The sequence below is a fragment of the Panicum virgatum genome, chromosome 5N (assembly GCF_016808335.1).
Source record: "Panicum virgatum strain AP13 chromosome 5N, P.virgatum_v5, whole genome shotgun sequence".
NCBI lineage: Eukaryota > Viridiplantae > Streptophyta > Magnoliopsida > Poales > Poaceae > Panicum > Panicum virgatum.
In genome coordinates, this window is record NC_053149.1 from 51,517,506 (window position 1) to 51,537,290 (window position 19,785).

Genomic DNA, 19,785 nt, shown 5'->3' on the forward strand with positions numbered 1-19,785 from the left:
CCGACCCGACTGACTGATCCCCGGTCCAGTCATTGATCGGCTCATGCCTGGCTGCCTGCATACTTTAGATAAAAAAAAAAAGAAGCGCAATACTCTCCCTGCTCTAGTTTCTACGTCTCCGCCTATAAACAAAATTGTCTCCTCCTCCGTCTCTGCTAACATATAAACAGAAATCAAAGTTACTGAGATGGTTCCTGTAATTACGATATACCTCTGCTTGAACATTAGAGAAGAGTATAAGAGTGTCCCTTTCTGCCAATGCTTGAACATTAGAGAAGGCTAGAAGAGTGTCCCTTTCTGCCAAGGAATGTGTGTGGTGGTAGCGAAACAGAAAAGAGAAATGCCGCTCGCGTTTACCTCTTCCTACACGGATAACCCGCACCGCATTATTGCTGCGTTTTTTTTTAATCTGGATGCGGTCTGCGTGCCGATATGAAAGGCCAAAGACCCGCTGCAATTGGTTCGCGTCACTGTGTGAGCTTGGGATCAACCAATGGTTGGCTTTGGCTACTTGGCCCAGCGAGGTCAAAGTTTCTCTGCTGTCTGCTCCTCCGGTCCCCGGGGCTACAACAACCTATACAAGTTAAGTTTTTTGCGATTGATGTCATGTCCTACCTAGAGTTTATGCTCCGAATATCTTCATCTCAACCTTTCCTTTTAACTCCAAGCTCGTCAGATTGTCCTTTTCACCATGGTTCAGTGAAACCGCGAGCCACCTACAAGACGAGAGGGGGCTCCTATACATCTTGTGGAAGATAGATAAGCTATCTATCTTTAAAGTTTATTTGGCCTAATTATCTACTGTAAATATGTTCAATATTTTAATAGTATTAACTCAACATTTTTTAAAAAATAGATTCAACATTTTACAATCAAAATATTGAAAATTGTACAGACGAATGTTGAAATTGGAAGTACAAAATGTTGAAAGTACTGAATCGAAATGTTGAAGGCGCTTCTTCTCCGGCGAGCTCGGCACGAGGCGGCGGCGGTGCACGCCCGCGCGGAGGAGCGGCGGCGTCCGTGGGGCGGCGGCGGCCGGCGAGCGTGCCGCGCACCCGCGCAGAGCAGCGGCGGAGCATCGGCGGCGGGCGGCGGCGCGCTCCCGCGCGGAGCAACAGCGGTGCATCAGCGCGGAGCGGCGGCGGTGCGCGCCCCCGTGGAGCAGCGACGGCGGGGCAGCGCGCGGTGGCGGGGTAGGGGAGGGCCGACGCGTGGGGTAGGAGAGGGTCGGCGGCGCTGTGCGAGTGCGGCGGCGCGGGTCGGCGTGGGTGGCGGCGGGGGCAGGGGAGGGAGCGCGGGTGAGAGAGGAGGGTGAGGGTTTTGGTTTGGGTGTGTTGATCCAACGGTTATAGATGGTTGCACGAATCTCAAACACTGGAAGGTGAGTAAAAAAATCTACCGGAAGATATATAGGATCCACGGACTTGAGAGGGGATGGATCAACAAAAACCCATGGGCCGGCACGCGGCCCGGCCCAAGCACGACGCGAGCGTGCCTGGAGCCGCACGATTTTAGCTCCACCCAACCAAGCCCATTAAAAATACAGCCCATCACTCCTTGCCAACAAACCATCACATCCACTCAAAAAAAAAAACATCACACCGGCTGCTGCTCCCTCGTTCCCTCGACGAGGGTTTAGGCGCGGCGAGCCGGCGAGACCACCACCGGCCTGTCCGGTCCGGCCACCGCATCTCGCACCCCAAACCCCAGCGCATCCCTCGCCGCCGCCTAGCGCGCGGCCATGGTATCGCAGCACGGCATCCTCCTCGCCGTCAGCATCATCTCCGACCACTTCGGCCCCCTCGTATCCGTAAGCCCGCATCCGTCCCCTTCTCCTACTCCTCCCCTCCCCGTCGTTACTCGCATACTCGCCGAGCGACCGCACGCGCGCGTGCGAATGCGATGCCCTAACGCCCGCACTCCCGATTCCCCTTTCGCAGAAGGTGTGCGGCTGCCTCCTGCGCCACGGCGCGCTGTCGCTGCATGAGATCGTCCGCCGCCTGGGGCTCTCGCCGGGGCAGGTGAAAAACTCCCTCCTCGTTCTCATCCAGCACAACTGCGTCCAGGCCTTCTCGACCCCTAGAGGCAAGTCCATCTGTGAAATCCTCTCTTGTAGTATTTGATTTGCTGCACTGCTGGACTTTGACACCACAATTGGGCAGCTTGCAGGGAGCGGCGGTAAGACGGTGACAGTCTACTTGGCCATCTTCGACAATGTCCTGCACCGGCTGCGCTTCTCAAAGTTCCTTTCTGTTGTCCGTGCGGATATTCCAGAGTTAGTTTACATGAGTTTGGTTGTAGTCATTCCGTTTATGCTGATACATTTTAAATGTCGGATAAATTTGGAGTCAGTTGCCGCAGTTCTTTAATTTCTGAAATTTGTCAGAGGTTGCTGAATGTGTAGATGCATCTTCACCTTGATTAAAATTCCAGAGTAGTGGTAGGGTTAAGTTGAGTTTCTGAGTGGTACACTGAAGATTATTATGACATGCTAAACAACCTAGAATGTGCACAAGTAGTCAGATTTGGTGCTCAAGGTAGTTTGTACTCTTCGACTTCAGTATCATTTATGTATTCATAATACTTCAATCTGCACTTCATGTTCAGAAAACAGCAAGTAGCTAATGTTCCAAACATATTCTTCTCACTCCTTCAAAGAGCAAACTGTCCATCTTTAATTCATTATGCTCTCTTGCAATTTGTTAGCAGTTATTGGTCCGTGACAATTGAAAAGAGAAATAACGGACATGATCTTAAGTCTTCACATACAACTTCTCTTTAGTTGTTGTGCTACTTCTGGCACTGAAATGACTTTCATTTCATCTAGTTATCTATTAGAAAGAATAATGTGCTGTAACTTTAGGGATGTGTTTGGTTGCCGCCTGGCGCCTAGGCATGCTGCAGTTTGCCATGCCGAAGCTATGATGAACTGCCTTGGTGTTTGTTTGGCACACGAGTTGGCGTGTGCGACTTGCCAGTTGATTTTTGCTGCCTAAGATCGCCATAGGTGTGGTGAATGTTTCGTCTGTCGCACTTTAGGCGTGGCACCCTTAGGTGGCAACCAAACACGCCCTAGGTCCCAACATATTTTAGTCATCGTTGACATTTTGATGACATTATGCAACTTGCAGTCAGAAGCTCTTCTTGAAGGATTACTTCAGAATGGTAGGCTAACATTTGATCAACTTGTGTGGCGAACAGTCTCTAAAACACCAGATGGTATGTCTTTTATTGAAGTGGTCTGACCATTATTTACTCGTTTGCTTTTTTATTTTCTGTACTTTGGCCTTTTCCAATGGCATGACTTTTTTTTCAACTTTACTTCCCCCATTAATGGATCAGTACATGTTTCAGGCAGCCGCAAACCAACAAGGGAAGAAATACGAATGAACTTCAGCAAACTTGTATATGCGCATTATGTGGAACGTTGCCCAAAACCAGAACCTGTTTTTGACCCTCTTATAGATGACCAGTCTACGTCCACAAGGAAGCGAGCTCCAAGAGTAAGTAACTTTTATTCCTTATTGGCCATTATGGACATTAGTTTGTAGTGTTTAGTGTTCTGGACATATTCTACCTTGCTCCCTAATGTTCATGCTCGTTTTGTTTTACAATAATATTCTATTTTCATTGAACTTGTTATTTCACAAAGTCCATTGAGTGCCCCTGTTTTAATACTGTAGTAGAGAAGGCATTTGATAGCTGCATGCATAGTCCGATACCATGTAATGTCTTTGATTTGGTGCCTCCTTTGTTTGTGGCCATTGCTGGCTTGGACCTGTATTTCGAAATACTTGCATATGGTAATGTGTGCAGGAATTGATAAAAGTTGACTAGCCTACACGTAGCCATAGAGCATTCAAACCAGATTGTTAGATCACTGGTTAATGAGTGTCATAACTGACAGGAAAGTAGATGAGGGCAGGGATAAAAGGGAATAGCATACTATTGCCCCCACATGATAAGGAGTTGCACATCTTGTTTTGATCCTGGGCTGCTGATGAAAACATATCTTGCCATTAACTATGTTTCTCATGTTAAACTGGTTTTTTTTGTCTCCTCCCCTAATACCAGTCTTGATCTTGTTGCATGTTATATACATCATGATTGGCTGGGTTAGCTGACAAATATATCTTTGGGACATGCTGTTGAGAAGGTTCTTTCACTTGAGCAAAAAGTTGTCCGTACTGCAGCTCTATCTGATGCTGAAAGATTTTCTGAGATCCCATACTCCATGGAAGAGTCATCGAATGCAAATGATGATGATCATCATGCTGTTGCTGGTGGAAAGGTATTATGCTCTATTCAGTTCTAGTTTATTAGTTATCATTATTTTGTCACGTGTTGGCTTCATGCTTACAGACCAAAATGTCTATGATGATCCTGATTCTGCCTTGTGCTACACTAGAAAAGCAACATGATATTCGGGTTATTGTGATTGAAGACGATGATATATAGACTAGAGAGATGTCAAATCTGTATTATTACTTAGATCCAAATGAGTGATGTTTTCGTTGTCCACACCTCTTTTGTATTTTATAGCTTAATTTTTCCTAGATACCTTCTTCTTTAATATAATGATATTCCTGCATGTTAGCGATTTTTTTGACACAAGGTTGATTGGCAGACACATTTGCCTGCATGGTATTCAGGATATATAGACTTGTGAAACGCCAAAACTGAAATTTTACTTAATATGGATCCAAAGTTATCCCAACTCCTTTCTTTTTTTGAGCTCAAAATTTCCCAGACAATACATTTCTGGTGTCTGTTTACTTATTTAGTCGTACTGCAGATTCGCTAAATTAAGTTCTGGATCAGTTGCGGATAAACACATTTAATGGTGTGGATGTAGTCTTAATTAGAATCCACCAAATTTTGGACATATGTTTCCCCTTTTTATAAGTTGCAATACTTCTCCTTCTCTGAGATACTTCTGCCACACATCATCATTGTGATCTGCCTAGTTGAGGACTAGAACTTTTTCTTTGTTAGAATTTACATCATATTCTTTTTTATGAAAGCTTCTAAACATGCATCATTGGTTTTCATTATATAGTACTGCACTGTTTGAAACATGTATGAAATATGCTTCTCTATTCATCTGCTAATTATCTTAAATCATTTTTTCTCAGCGGAAACATGAAGCCCTAGAAGTAGATGAAGAGGATTCAATAATTGCAGAAAATGAAGTACTCTGGCGGGCAAATTTTGAGAGGTTCATATTTTGTTTAAAGAAGAAAGTGAGTACTCGTTTTTTTCTTGAACATGCTTATGTACTCATAGCACTACTATATATAGCATATCTATGTAGGTGCATGTATTGATGTTTTTTCCCATGTGCATTTGTGCTTACCTACTTTTCCATGTCTGCAAATGGGACTTCTTGAAGCAGAATCCTAGTCTAGCTAATTGCAAGCCAATTTATTCTAATGATGTTCTTTTCTCAACTAATACTACCTTTGTTCTTAAGTATATGACACCAATGAGTTTTTTCCTCAAATTAGTTAGTAAAGTAAAACAGGCACCACTAAATCTATCATCAAATGTATGTACTTTAGGTTTGACTTGCAATTTATGTATCGACATGAATATTTATATAAAAAAAGATGAAAATTCAAATGGATGAAAAAGTCAATGGTGTCATATATTTAAGAACGGAGGTAGTATATTCTATATACAAGCACCGTGCAACTTTTACCAGAAAAAAATTTGGGATAATTTTTTTTTGGGGGGGGGGGGGGCTTCTGGAAATTATATCAGCAGTCAGCACATAGAATTATGAACGGATTGGAACTACAGAAAAAGGTTTTGTTAAAATAAAAATTCATATATGTTAATTTCACATCAGACGTAGGTAAGTCGAACTTTGCTTCTCTATAAAGAAAAAAGAATCATCCACCGGGAGAGGCATCCCCTTGGCTGTCTTTAGAGAAGGGAGCACTGAAACCTTTAGAGAGGTTACTCACATGCTTCTTAACTGGAGGGTCTATCAACCGAGCTATTACTCGGTTCTCTCTGTAAAGACATCTTACAGAAGCTTATCATCTGTGGCACAGAGTTGGGTGTACTTTACAAGTTAAGTTGAAGGAAAATACAAAACTGTTAGCTTCACAATTTATTTATATATCTTGTCTATACATGCATGGGGTACAGAAAAAGAAGAAACAAATATTAACATCACATTTGATATACATTTTATTTGTCTATACATGCTAAGTGCAGGTCAGAGAAGCATGACCTTGAACTATGTCAATGCCTACTGCTTATTCTTTCTTGTACTGTAAGTTCTGTGCAGACCGAAAGAAAGCAAAGCTGAAGGTTGGTACCCTTGCTATATGCGATGCATTTTTTGAGGCCAATGTAATGAACAATGACAACAAGACTGGTAACATCCAATATCTTGCTCAAATGCTCTCAATACTTGAAATATAAGTGTTATGCAATATGCGCATTACCAGGAATTGAGCCTGGCTCAGTTATGTTATCCACACCAACCAAGTTCAATCCTTTTCAAGGTGAATATGGGTGCCTATTTCATATATAATATGAAGCCACATTGTTGGTCCTAGGTTGATCCAGCTTTTGTTTTTTAATAGCTCTCCTGCGTACTTCATGAAGTTAGACTATTTTTTAACATATATCTCTGTTCTGAATGTGCATCTGTTTTTGTCTTGCCTCATGGTGCTGGCTGCAGAGCTGTCAGGCCAAAAAAAAAAACTTGCTGTGCGTCCACAGCTCCAGCTCGAAGAATTCTTGGAGCTGTGTATTCCTAGCTCCAGAAATTTGTGGAGCTGAAGTTCTGTGTACTCAGCAAGTATTTTAGTGATAGAATAAAGTATATATTAGGCAAATTTATTTTAACGTCAAATCTGTCGTGGAGCCATTAGCTGGAGCTGTGCCAAAGAGGGCTTAGTTTGAAACTATACTAATGTTAATGAAGATACTATAAATTTTATTTTATAGTAAACCACAATGTGATATTTGTTCATTAAGTTAGCGATTTTGAACCTATTTATCAGTAAGGGTCTTCTATGAGCCAGATACTTGGAGCATGTCATACATTATTCCATTTCAAAATGCTACTCTATATGCAATGACCAAAGAGCCAAGAGGCATAAAATCTTGTTAATAACTAATGGTATTAGACCATTATTACTGACATAAGAGGCCACTCATATCGTTAACATCATTAGTAGCAGAGGTGAAGGGCTTGAAAACACAGTAATAATTGCAATGTTGATCTCTCTGTAGGATAACTGTTCAGAAATGTGGAAGCTCGATAAACTGATAAACTATTATGAAATGAAGTGACTAATAGTTAATTCAACAATTGTATGGCCTTAGATGAAGTTGTGCTGTTTTATCATTTTTCTGACTCCCTAAATCCTAAATTTCATTTCTTATGTGATCCTCACTTTACTATACACAATAAAAATGTTGGGATTGTCTAGGGCACTGTGGGGTGGGGGCATTTCTTATGTGATCTGCATATACAATTACTTTTTTGGTTTCCAAATCCAAACTAAAAATTTTGAAAGCTAGTTGATGGACAAAGTATCAAATTTGATTGTATCTTGTCAAAGTTTCAATTATTTTGATGAGATGAACTACTTTAGTAGTGAATTTCTGACTTTTGCAGTGACATCACCAATGAATGGAATTTTTTAGAGAGTAGGACAGAAGGAAGGAGGTTCATCAATGACAGTGGATCAGATAATAAGTGTATTGAATGATCTGGAGTGCATTTCTACCACTAGGGACCCAGAACAGTTCACTTTCGGTAAGACTTGTACTTAATTATTTGTTGTACATGAACTGGAGACTAGACTGTTGTATCACTGTATACATGAATTGTCTGGTTATCTGAATTCCTCTCTGCTTGAAACTTTAATGCTTCAGTTTTGTTTCATTATTTGGTACATACAACCTTAACTCTGCTCTCAAAATGAACTAGTTTGTGAGGTTGCTGGCCAAATGCCGGTGGTTTTGACTTAACATGCTATTTACCTATGTAGCCTTTCTTGAACTGTTGAACACTGATGTAATTCTTAATTTGGACTTCCACTATGACACTATCAGCCTTGACATTACAAGCTATTTATGTAAGATTTTTGCATGAAAGTTGTGTGTTCTTTGCAGATTTAAATAAAATGGTCGAGACATGTCGAAATGATGAGGTACGTCCGTACGTGAGTGCTTTACTGTTCGTCCTTTTATTGTTTAGGGTTACTCAAATATCCTTAAATCAGACCCATATGGTTCCTCTTCTTTTTGCATATAGGTAGAGTCTCTTGTGAAAAAGAAACATGGGCAAGAAGCTTATACAATTTTTAGGTTATTGCTGAAACAAGGCGGTCCAGTTGAGACTGATGAAGTAACTAAGTAAGTAATTTTCTATGCTGAGTAAATTGCACTCTTTTGTATGTTTTCAGACGCACTTTATATGCATCAATGATGCATTGACCTCCATTACGCTGGTGTGTTCATGTTTTTTTAAATTTTCACTCTGTTACAAACTTCGGTGCATGATGCTAGACTTCCATCGAAATTTGCAGATTACTGACAGGACAATTCTAGACAAGCAGATTATTCATGAAACTTTATACAAACTTTGGAAGGATGAATGCATAGATTCAGAGGTTTGTTGCACAAACTCTACACATGTAGCATTTCTTGCTTGGACAAGTTGGAGTTGCTGCTTCAAAATAGTTTTCAGTTGAAGAAAATAACAGTTATTGCAATGTTTTTGCTCTCTACCACTACTTTAATGATGTGAAAGGGGTTGACTGGTTTAGTATGTCATTTGATAGGGCAGATTTCCATATTACTTCGAAGATGATTTGAGACCTAAGTATACAAGGCGACGCTGGGTTCTCAGGGTCAGAAGAGGCAGAGAAAATGCCTTGACCCAGGGTCCAACAACCAAGTGCTGAAGTAGTATGAGTCCCATGGACTAGCCATTGCATCTCCAAGAGGCTCATTTCTGTGAATGTTGCTTGAAAACTCAACTTTTAACTCCTCAACCTACACGGAGACTTCTGCTAGCAACTATATTTAGCTAATAAATAATTTAGGTAAACACAAATAATTTACATGAAAGTGATTTTACGCAGCTGTCAATTCCTAAAGCTGAAGGCTAGAATAGGAAAATTTTAGATGCTTATATTACCACTGTTCTTTATGCTTTTGCTTGCTCTTAATGATTTATTAGTCTAAGTCTATTACAAAGTAACTATTCTTCTAGAAACATATCAGCCGTACCACCATGGTCCTTGCCAAACATAATAACATTTTGTGGAGAGTTCAGTTTTTATTTTTATGGAGCAAAAGTTTCAGAATACTAATACCTGATCGAAAGATTAAGCCAAGCATGGATTCAGCAGTGAAGACAATTGCTGAACTGTACACTTGCCAGTTCCCACGCATCCAGTAGAGTAGTAGTGAATTAAATATTTGTAAGCATATTGGTACTTAAAATGGACACAACAAAAGAACTGCTCCTGCTGGGAATATAAGTCAATTATTTTTGCAGAGAGTCCCTTCTGTGGCATCAGGAACAAGAAACACACAGTTTTTTGTTTGGAGAGTGAAAAGTACATATCGGGAACACTACATCGATCATCTTTATCATGCTGCTTTAAACTTGCGCCTGATGGTCAATTGCATAGCTGAACTCGAGGTTAGCTATTAATCATCTTCGGCAATTACAATAATTCCTTGTAGTAACTTGCCGTACTTGAAGTCGCGTTCTTTAATCTAGAGTACAAATTGCAATGTAAGTTCCTAGGCTTGCATCCCATGTTTGCCGTATCTTGTTGTCCAGATTTGCATCTGAACCTCATACATTGCACTCGAAACTTGTTCCGTCTGTCAGGTAAATTTGGTGTGCATATGCACCACCTGCTAATTGGACTCCTTTGATATGCACCGACCATTTGCTGCCTTTCTTTTCACAACCCAATAGTCATGATGCCAAATAATTTATCGTTCGGTGCGAAAAGCACTTGCTGACCCGAATCCTGCTCTTACCGGGCTGTCACCGATGATTGCAAGTGGATAATCAAGTTGCAAGGGCTCGGATATTGCGCCACTTGTAACGGCCACCATCGTTATCGTCTGAACTGAGAGGTCGCAAACGCGTGTGGCCACGCATGTATGACCATCAGACCATGGACTTCCCTCAAGACGTGCACTACCGTATCACGCCCATGTGCGTACCGGCGGTTTCCAGCTCAGGTACGCCGCCGTGTCAGGTCAACTGAAATTAGCTGGAGGCGAATACGGAGCCAGCCAACAACCGATGCTACGAACCATCCATCCGCGGGGGAATGTTCGGCGGCGTACCCATCGGCGCATGGAAAGGCTGTGCGCAAGTCAGAAGTGTTCAGCGTACAAGATAAATGCCGTACGTACTTGTCCATGATTGTACTGTAATCCGCGCATCAATCCAGCATGCGCGTGCGTATTTACACGATGGGAAGCAGCTGCCTTTGGCATGGCCCTTTCAGTGCGCGAATGTTAGAGGTCACACACTCTACCTGCGAGTAGACGCGTTGTGGAAGGCCCACTGGCGGTCCGGAGGAGCCGCTGCCGGTTTAGGGTTCCGGGGTTGCAGGATACTGAGGTTGTCGGGATCCTAAGCAGCCGAACCTACTCTCTCTGTTTTGAAATATAAGGCATTCCAATATTTTTAGAGTAAAAGTTTTCAAGTATGATCAAATTTTTAGAGAAAATAATAAAAAATTTATGAACCAAACAGATATATTATAAAAATATATTTAATGAAAAATTTAATGATATATATTTGATATCATAAATGTTATTATTTTATTGTATAAATTTGGTCAAACTTGAAAAACTTTGACTCTCCAAGAATATTGAAATGTCTTATATTTCAGGACAGAGTGAGTATAAAAAATCGTCGGGAGGTTGCCGGACTGCAGTGGGTCGGTCGAGATGGTGGGAGGTGGGGTGGTGGGCGAGTGGTTCACATCAAATTGACTAGTGAAAATAGAGGTTCCCAAGCTAGTCAGTGTCAGTCCTAAGTAATTAAACGCCCTGACTCGAGTAAAAATAGTGATGTTTTCATACTCGCCCTCGCAAGAGGGTTAGGGATGCCATCTGTGGGGATACGCATCCCATATACTAGATCAAATGAAGCTCCTTTCAGTCACACCGGTGACTGCGAATAGCCCCCCTTTCAGTGCGCCAAATAGATGTCAATATGGATCGAACGGAGCATACGGTTTTATATAAACTTTACTCCCTCCGTTCTTTTTTATATAACACTGTTGAATTTTTTCTTCAACTTTGACCAACATTATTTAATTAATCAGTTAGTTAAATGAAGTGAAATGAGTACTTTTACGTCTATTATCAAGAGTCTCTTGAATCTAACTTGAAGATTTGGCTATTTGTATAACTATTTGTAGAAAAGACGAATAGTCAAACGAAGAAAAAAAACAATGGTGTCATATATTTAAGAACGGAGGGAGTATTAAAGTATAGGTACTTCCGAGTGGCTTCTGAAAAATTACCATGTGCGTGTAAAAAAAAATTGACCTGGGGTAAGACCGCCCCCACGGCATTGTTTGAGAGGTAGAATGACATTCTCACAGCAGGCCAAGAAAACCCCCGAATCCCTGCCCCACCCGTACACGGGGGGCCGTTGCCTTGTGAGTTAGGCCAGGCTCCACAGTGCTTTGGACATGGGACAAGCGAGGGAGTTTTTTTTTCCTGTGCGAGCCGGGGATCGAACCCCCGACCTGGTGGTTTTCGCTGCCGCACTCCCACCAGCCGAGCTAGCGCTCGTTCGCTGTGCGTGTAGTTCTTATAACACATCTCAAGCTTGAATTCCCTGGATGCTCAAAAAAAAAAGCTTGAATTCCCTGTTTCCAGGCTAAATGTCAGTTTCGTAACACGGAGAATCCGGAGTGGATGAAGTGGTATGCAGCTGTAAAAATACCTTGCTGAGCAGTTCTCGTCTGAGTTCTGAGGTGAGCATGTACGTGTCTGCGGTTGTTGGCAAAGTTGGATGTCTCTTGAAGCGAAGGCTAGCTCCACCGCTGGCCGAACGGCGACGAGCTGCGCCTGCTGCTGCCACAACTTGCTGTAACATTGCAGTACAAGCAATCCTGAATCCTCCACGACAATCAAAAAAGAAAGAAAGAAAAAAAAAGCAATCCTCCATGCAGACATCCTCCGTCTGCCGCCCCGAGAAAGGTGAAGCAACGTGCCAACGTCAGTCAGCTTCAGCGTTATCACCAGGGAGGTTCGGATTTCTGTATGATCACCGAAGACTCGCAGAGGCAGACGTGCAACCTCTGGTGATGCCTCACCTACAAATATGAGCCGAAGAGAGAGAGAGAAAATAGAGGTCACGGAATCCTTTTGATTGGCTGAATGCAATGCAAATCACAGCAGAATAAGCACCGGTTCCGCATGATTGGAATGTGGAAGACCCTTGACCCGTCTGCAGAAATCGTACAGTATTCGTCCTCTGAGACTCTGGAGCAGCACCGAACACGCATGTGGTGGTGTCACCGGTCACCCTGCGCCCCTGACGCGCCACGGTCGATGGACGGTGTGCTGGAGCCCAGAGCACCAATGGGCACCACGCTCTCCGATCCCCTGGGGTCCGTCCCAGCAGCCATGTGAGTGACGTGACAGCATATTTGCCTGAGCATGTGGCCCGCCTTGCTTCCTCACCCCGCTGAAAAAGGAAATGAAAAAAGAAAAGCTCGATCCGCAACACGCAGGACGCAGCTGCGGATAAATTTCAAGCCTCTCAAGTCCCCCTCCGCGACGTCGCTTTTATCGTGTCCGACCGGCATGGTCCCGTTGCCGGGTGGGAACCAGGTTTTTTTCCCGACCGGAACCGGTCCGGAAACCGGTTTACAAACACGGTTTCCCGGTACCGGCCGGTTTGAAATCGGCTCAATTCAAAAGTTCAAATTTAAATTTTAAAAAATAAAAAATTTCAAAAAAATCCTAAAAATACGTCAAGTTGCGATGAATTTAATGGTGTCAATTTTTTTTAAATATTCTTTAATTTATTATACTTTGTGGGCATGTGAAGTTAAACTAAAAAAGAAAAATAAAAAATGAGCCGGCCCATTAAGGCTCACTTTGGCCCGAATGCGCCGGCGACCTATTGAAGAGTCCAGAACTCACGCCGCACCCCAGAACCCTACCCGCCCCCCACCGCGCGACCCCTCCGCCGCCCCCACGCCGCGACCGGCGCTCGCAGCCAGCCAGCTGCCCGGAGCGCGCGGCTAGCCGGCCGGTAGCTCCGGTAAGCCGGCCCGGTCGTGATGTCCACCGTCGAATACCAAATCGCGTCTCAAATGGGGGTCTTCCCATTCGTACGTTGAACTTTTATTTATGTGTATCAGTGTATGCACGATTATGACTATGGTATTTGTATGCACGCTTATGACTACGGTATTTGTATGTACGCTTATTACTATTGTATTTGTGTGCATGATTATAAATTATTGCTTTGGTGTGGTCTTTTACATTAATATGTGCATAGTTTATGCCAAAATTTTCATTTATTTCACACCGGGGAACCACTTTAAAACCGTCGGTTTTTTTGTTTAAATCACCAGTTACCGCTCAAACCGGAGCGGTTTGCTGGCCTAACTGGGCGGCTAACCGGTAGAAACCGGTTGAACTGTCATTTTTGGTTTGGAATTTAAATTTGGCCGGTTTTTTCCGGTAAACGGTCAAACTGGTCCAGTATACCGTAACCGGTGGGCGGCGGTTTGATCTCACCTGTCGATAAAAAAAAACCCTGGTGGGAACTGGGATTCGGACGCTGCCCGCCGGCCGCCTCCGGACTCATGTTACCCGCCTCCGTCCTCCTCTCGTTCGGCTCGGGCATGGAATACAGTTGGTAGCCAGAATCGGAATTGAGCGTTTGTTTAGGCAGATCAGATAGGGCAAAAAAAAAAGAAGCTAAATGATCTGGACGTAGCAACCGCTGACTGTTCTGGGCCAATCAGTACGGTATCGCGTCTCGTGAACATGCACGGTCGTATTGGCTCACACTGATTGCATGTTAGATCGAGATGATGCGTTTGTTTATCTGACGGCCTTCTGTGAGGGCTTGGATCATGTGACTTGTGAGCCCTCGATCCATGGGCATGGCCTGAGGGTCATGCAAGTACTCTTGCTGAGCAGAATCCGCCATGCGCGCGACGATGTGGCAGAGAGACTAGAACCAACGCCCCGCCATGCGCGCGAGCTCCGGCCAATGGATGCCTCGCGAACCAACGCCCCGCCGCGCTGGAGAGCCGCCGGCGGCAGGCCTCGGCCGCCGCGGGTGGAGGAGGAGGCCATGCACGCGCGTCGTGACGTGGGTTCCGTTGCTGGGGTGGCGGGGGCTGGGAGGGAACCGGGTGACACGATCCCCATGCGACCGTGACGAGGACGCCCTTTTTGTCATTAATCGACGCCATTACTGCGCTTCACATTTCAATAAAATCCAGCTTGCCTGCGATAGTCGTGTGCGTACACACAAGGGCTGCGTGCCGTTGGTTTCTTCTGTTTTCCCACCGCACGGGCCGCGCTTAATTAGTCTGCCATGACGATTCTTCATGCGTACGTTTTCCTCCTCGATCTTTCCCTCGACATCCCAAGGGTTATCGAGAAGCACTGTAGACATCGCATTCCCTCTAATACATTTCTAGTATCCTTCGATGCTCACTTATGATAATTGACATGCTAGGATAATCGTGTAGCCCATGCGCTGTTAACGTTGTCTTCGGATTAAGATTTCCAAAGGAGAACGGACAGCTAACGGTAGGATCCGTAGAAGCTCCGGATCCGACGGCAGGCGGCTCTCTCCTGGATAGGACGATATCGACCGCACAGTACGCTTAATAAGGTATCTCAAAACACAAAATACAAAATTTTTATAAATCATTTGTATGGTGTACTAAATGTAGTCGAAAAAATAAATCGCATTACATAAATAGACTATAAATCGCGAGACGGATCTAATGAGCATAATTAGGAAGTGATTAGACACTAAACTAATACAGTAATACTACAGTAAACATATTCTGATGATGGATTAATTAGGCTCATTAGATTCGTCTCGTAATTTACAGACGAGATCTGTAATTAGTTTTGTGATTAGTCTACATTTAATATTTCAAATATTGAAAATTCCCTTTAAAAATGCAAAAATTCAAAATGCACACCCTAAGTATGAGAGGGCGGTCAACGGTACGTACCGAATCCACACGACAGGACCAGCCCTCTAGCTAATAAGTGCTGTCATGATAACATTGATGATCACGTACTCTAGTAAGTACAGAGCACGGAGCTGGACATGCTAACCAACCAGGTCGTCCTCCCGCCTGCGCTGCGCTCTTCAATTCGTACATTCCCTTACACGCGTACGCGCCCGCCCCGAACGAAACGCGTTGACCTGCTCGAGTTAGTTGGCTTAATTAGTTATATAGTTACATATGTATTTACTAAACAAATATATTTGTGCATTATTATGGATAAAATTGGTATAATTATTTGATACATAAAATTGTTTGTGTGTTAATTTGTAAAGGATCTATGTGATCGAGTCGTTGATGAGGAGCCGGTCCGACTCACATACAAGATGAACCAAAACTCACTTGTTAATGATACAAGACGAATCAACCTAAAAATTTAGATGTGCATTTTAAAATAGGTATAGATATAAATATAATCACCGCAGGTCTGTCGAACCAGCCAAGCCAACGAACGGGTGCTCGTACGTTAATCAACCATGTTTTCAATCTTCCGCGGAGCCGAGAACGGAGCGATGACTTTTGCCGGCGATCATTTGGGCCAGGGGAGCTATAGCTCGTGTCGTGCATGTGGCTTGCGCGCGCGCGGCTGCCCGGCGCGGTGCGCCGCCGCGTTCAGCGCCGGGGATTAGGGGCCGGCGCCAACTTAACCACGCGCGTATACATTATCCAACCCGCCGCGGCGGTTGCTGCTGCTGTACAGCGCACAGGCGTGGCATTATCTCGCGCGCGCGTCGCCGCCGGCCACTAGCTGGTGTGTGATGTGAATAGTATGGCCTCTTGCATCACAATGGGCTCTATCGCCATGGCTCCAAGGTGACCTCCATTGCCATCCGTCCTGTCTTGTGGTGATCATCATCGCCATCATGATTGAAATCTCCATGAAAAGATACTAAGCTACTACATCTAATAGCTAGTGAAATAATTACATGAGGATTCAAACATCACAAGTCGACACGCAGGTCGTTATACAATAATGGTGCAATCTCAACCCGGTTGTGTTAACTTGCGACACGCAGGCCGCACAAATCATCACATGCATCATCACATGATATTGAGGCCATACCATTCACATCACACCCTGCAAAAACAAGTTAGGCGTACGACGTGTTCTACCAAAGTAGCGCTTGGGAAGCCGCTACAGCGAGAAAGCAACGGCGGTCCCCCGCGGGTCTCAGGGCAGCGCCCTGAAAACCTCATGGAATTACACAGATCGCATCTATGGAATCCCTATGAAAATCTCATCAGAGTGATCGCATCACCTCAAATCCGAGCCATTCATAATGCCTCAATTTTCACTAGGTCAATCACCTTGACCGTGCAAACATTGCACTTGAGAAGACTGCATCTACACATGACCTTGATCTGTTGGTTCAATCTGCTGACTATGCACACAGTTAGTCCCGATGGTGATTCCAGCCGGTAGGGACATATCGTATGCATAACAGAGAAAGAACACAAACTAATCTTTTGTCACATGCCGCGCAATCAACTCGCTCCAGTTTTAACCCCTTATGATCAATTGATCTAATCAAACCGTGCAAAAGTAATAGATCCAATCTACTACAACAACATATCACCTATATGCAAAAGATCCAGACCAAAAACTACGCAAGATGGCTCTGGTACCACTGTAGGGAAACGGGTAGGCTACGCTAGCATCACTACCGCATAAACCCAAGATACTTGCGAGCAGAAGATCATAGATCGTTACCACTAGACGCGCAGCGCAGCGGAAGAAGTCGCGCGTCGATGTAGAGGAAGTAGTCGATCACGTCCCACGAACCGAGCTCCTCGTACTTGATCCCGGCAGCCGATCAGCGCAGCAGTCGCAGCAGCGCCTCCACGGAGTCCACACGTACGGGGATGAAACGCCGGGCGTCGGTGTGCTAGCACCGCACGCACGGCAAGGGCGGCGGCCGAGAGAGAGAGGGAGGGGCGGCGGCTAGGGAGGTGGCGCCGCTCCGGTCATCTCTCCCTAGCCCCTCCCTCATATATATAGGGCGTACTAATGGGCTTCTATCTCATAGGCCCATTAGTAACCCTAATCCCTCTTGGATCAATATCCACATGGGCCTTTAAACCGTATTGTGATGATGGGCTCTTGGGCATATCACCAACAGTTGCACGTTATCCGAACGAGCGAGGCGACACGGCAGCGGCAACGCATGCTTGGCCCGGACCCGGGCCCGGCCCCCATTTGTTGCGTGCCGGCAACGCGGAGGAGTGCGATCGAGCTCTTCAGTCCCGACACGGCCAGCGGAGCCTCGAAAGCAAGAGGGGACGACGAAGAACGCCGGCCGCAGACATTGACAAGTACGCCTGCAGCTAGCTGCAGGCTGCAGTGGAGTGTGGATGCGATCGTAGAATAGAGCGGTCTATTTTCGTTTTCGGCTTCATGTACGGCTTTCCGAGGAGTGTGCGTAATGTTGCTTCGAAGCTTTTGGAAGTAAGGGCACCCGCAGTGGTTACAGTAAACAGTTTACTATAAAAAAGTACACATAAGATCCATATAAAATATAGCATGTATTATAGCATATTTGTCCACTAAACTATCTATAGTGCTATAATTTTCTAATCATGTGGGGCCATCTCTTCTTTCTTTCTCTCCTTGGCTGTGTTTAGATCCGCAAAAAGTGGTAAAAATGTCACATCGGATACTGTAGCATACTGAAGCACTTTTTATTTGTTTGTGGTAAATATTATCCTATCATAGGCTAAGTAGGCTTAAAAGATTCGTCTCGCAACGTACATCAAAACTATGCAATTAGTTTTTTTATTTATCTATATTTAGTACTCCATACATGAGACAAAAGATTTTATGTGAAAAGTAAATAGTGAAGTTTGGAGAGAAAGATTTTGTAATTAAACACAGCCCTTATTTCTTCCTGCCGGCTGCGCCTCTAGCCTATCACCGCACGTTGTGTTTGTGGGGCTTGCCACGTTCCTTGAATTTTGTGCTGTAGAGTGTCGATGGGTGTATCGGCAGCTCCTTCTCTCTGTTCTACTCTCTCTCCTACGTGGTGGACTATCGGCAACTGTTATCGACCCACTGCCGGTGCCCTAACGCAGCGGCAGCCACAATGTTTGGTCTGGCGTGCGTTCGTGCCGCAAGATCGAGTGTGATATCGATCGACGTGTAACAAAACCCACAAATTGCGTTGATGGAGATCGGAGAGATATATAGCGAAATGATGAACTGATCATGCAGCAGCGCTTTACACGCATCTGCTGGTGATGGGTTGACTCGACACATTATCAGTGGAAGCATTATCTTTGGATAATGCTCGGATGCTTATTGTTTCTTTCAGGTCTCTACTTGTAGATATAATGCCATTAATTAATTACAAGGGAAATTGGAAATGAGTTTGCCACATATGGGGGGAGCATAGCACAAGCGTTTGGATTCACCCTGCTAATGGTTTGGGTTGAAATGAGTTTCATGGATTGGATTTTGATATGAATTATGTTTGGGTGGATTCAAATGGGTTATATATCTAATGGGGTGGGTTGGAGTGGGTTCTATGTAAATATGGATTGGAGTAGATTGGGGTGGGCTGAAATGCAAAACAGTATGATTATATGTAAATGTCGGTCACGTAAGAGCCGGATCTTAAAAATAAAACTCCGCGTTCATATTATAAAATTTTATCGAAATTGACTGAAATTTATTGAAGATGTCTCAATATGACTAGTAGCTACTTTATGCAAAGCATTGTGACTAGAATTATACGTGGGTCCCACATCAAGAGCCGGACCCGAGAAATAAAACATCGCATTCACATTATAAAATTTTGTCGAACTTGACTAAAATTTATTGGAGATGACTCAGTATGACTAGGAGCTACTCAGCGTGGCTTGGACACGTGGGTCCCACATTAAAAGCCGGACTCTAAAAATAAAACATCGCGTTCACACTATAAAATTTTATCGAAATTGACTGAAATTTGTTGGAGATGACTCGATATGACTAGCAGCCACTCTGTGCAAAACAGCGTGGCTAGAATCACACGTGGGTCCCACGTCAAGAGTCGGGCCCTAGAAATAAAACCTCGCGTTCACACTATAAAATTTTATCAAAATTGACTAAAATTTGTTGGAGATGACTTGGTATAACTGACAGCTACTCTGTGCAAAACAGTATGGCAAAATCTATACTATAATTTATTTTTGGGAAATATGTTCTTATTGGGTTGTAACCATAGTTTGGCTAATAGTTTATTACATCATGAGCTGAAATGTTTGGGTGGGATTGGTTTGTGGTGGTGGTGGTTTGGAATGGTGTTGGTAATATTAATTTCTCTAATGAGAATGGATTGGTGTGGGTATAGTTTGGTTTCCAACCCATTTGTAGAGTGAGTTTGGATCCAAGTGAAAATAGGTAAAGGTGTTAAACTTTATTATTAGTGTATCCAAACATAAGTGCTAATAGAGCGCACTAAGTTTAGTTAAGACTAAAACTTTTTTAGCAAAAATATAAATA

The 19,785-nt window shown here is 44.0% G+C and overlaps 1 pseudogene; it reads left to right on the forward strand.

Annotated features, from left to right (window-relative positions):
* Positions 1 to 1,581: 1,581 nt before the first annotated feature.
* LOC120675254 lies at positions 1,582 to 9,990 on the forward strand (annotated as a pseudogene).
* The last annotated feature ends 9,795 nt before the right edge of the window (positions 9,991 to 19,785 follow it).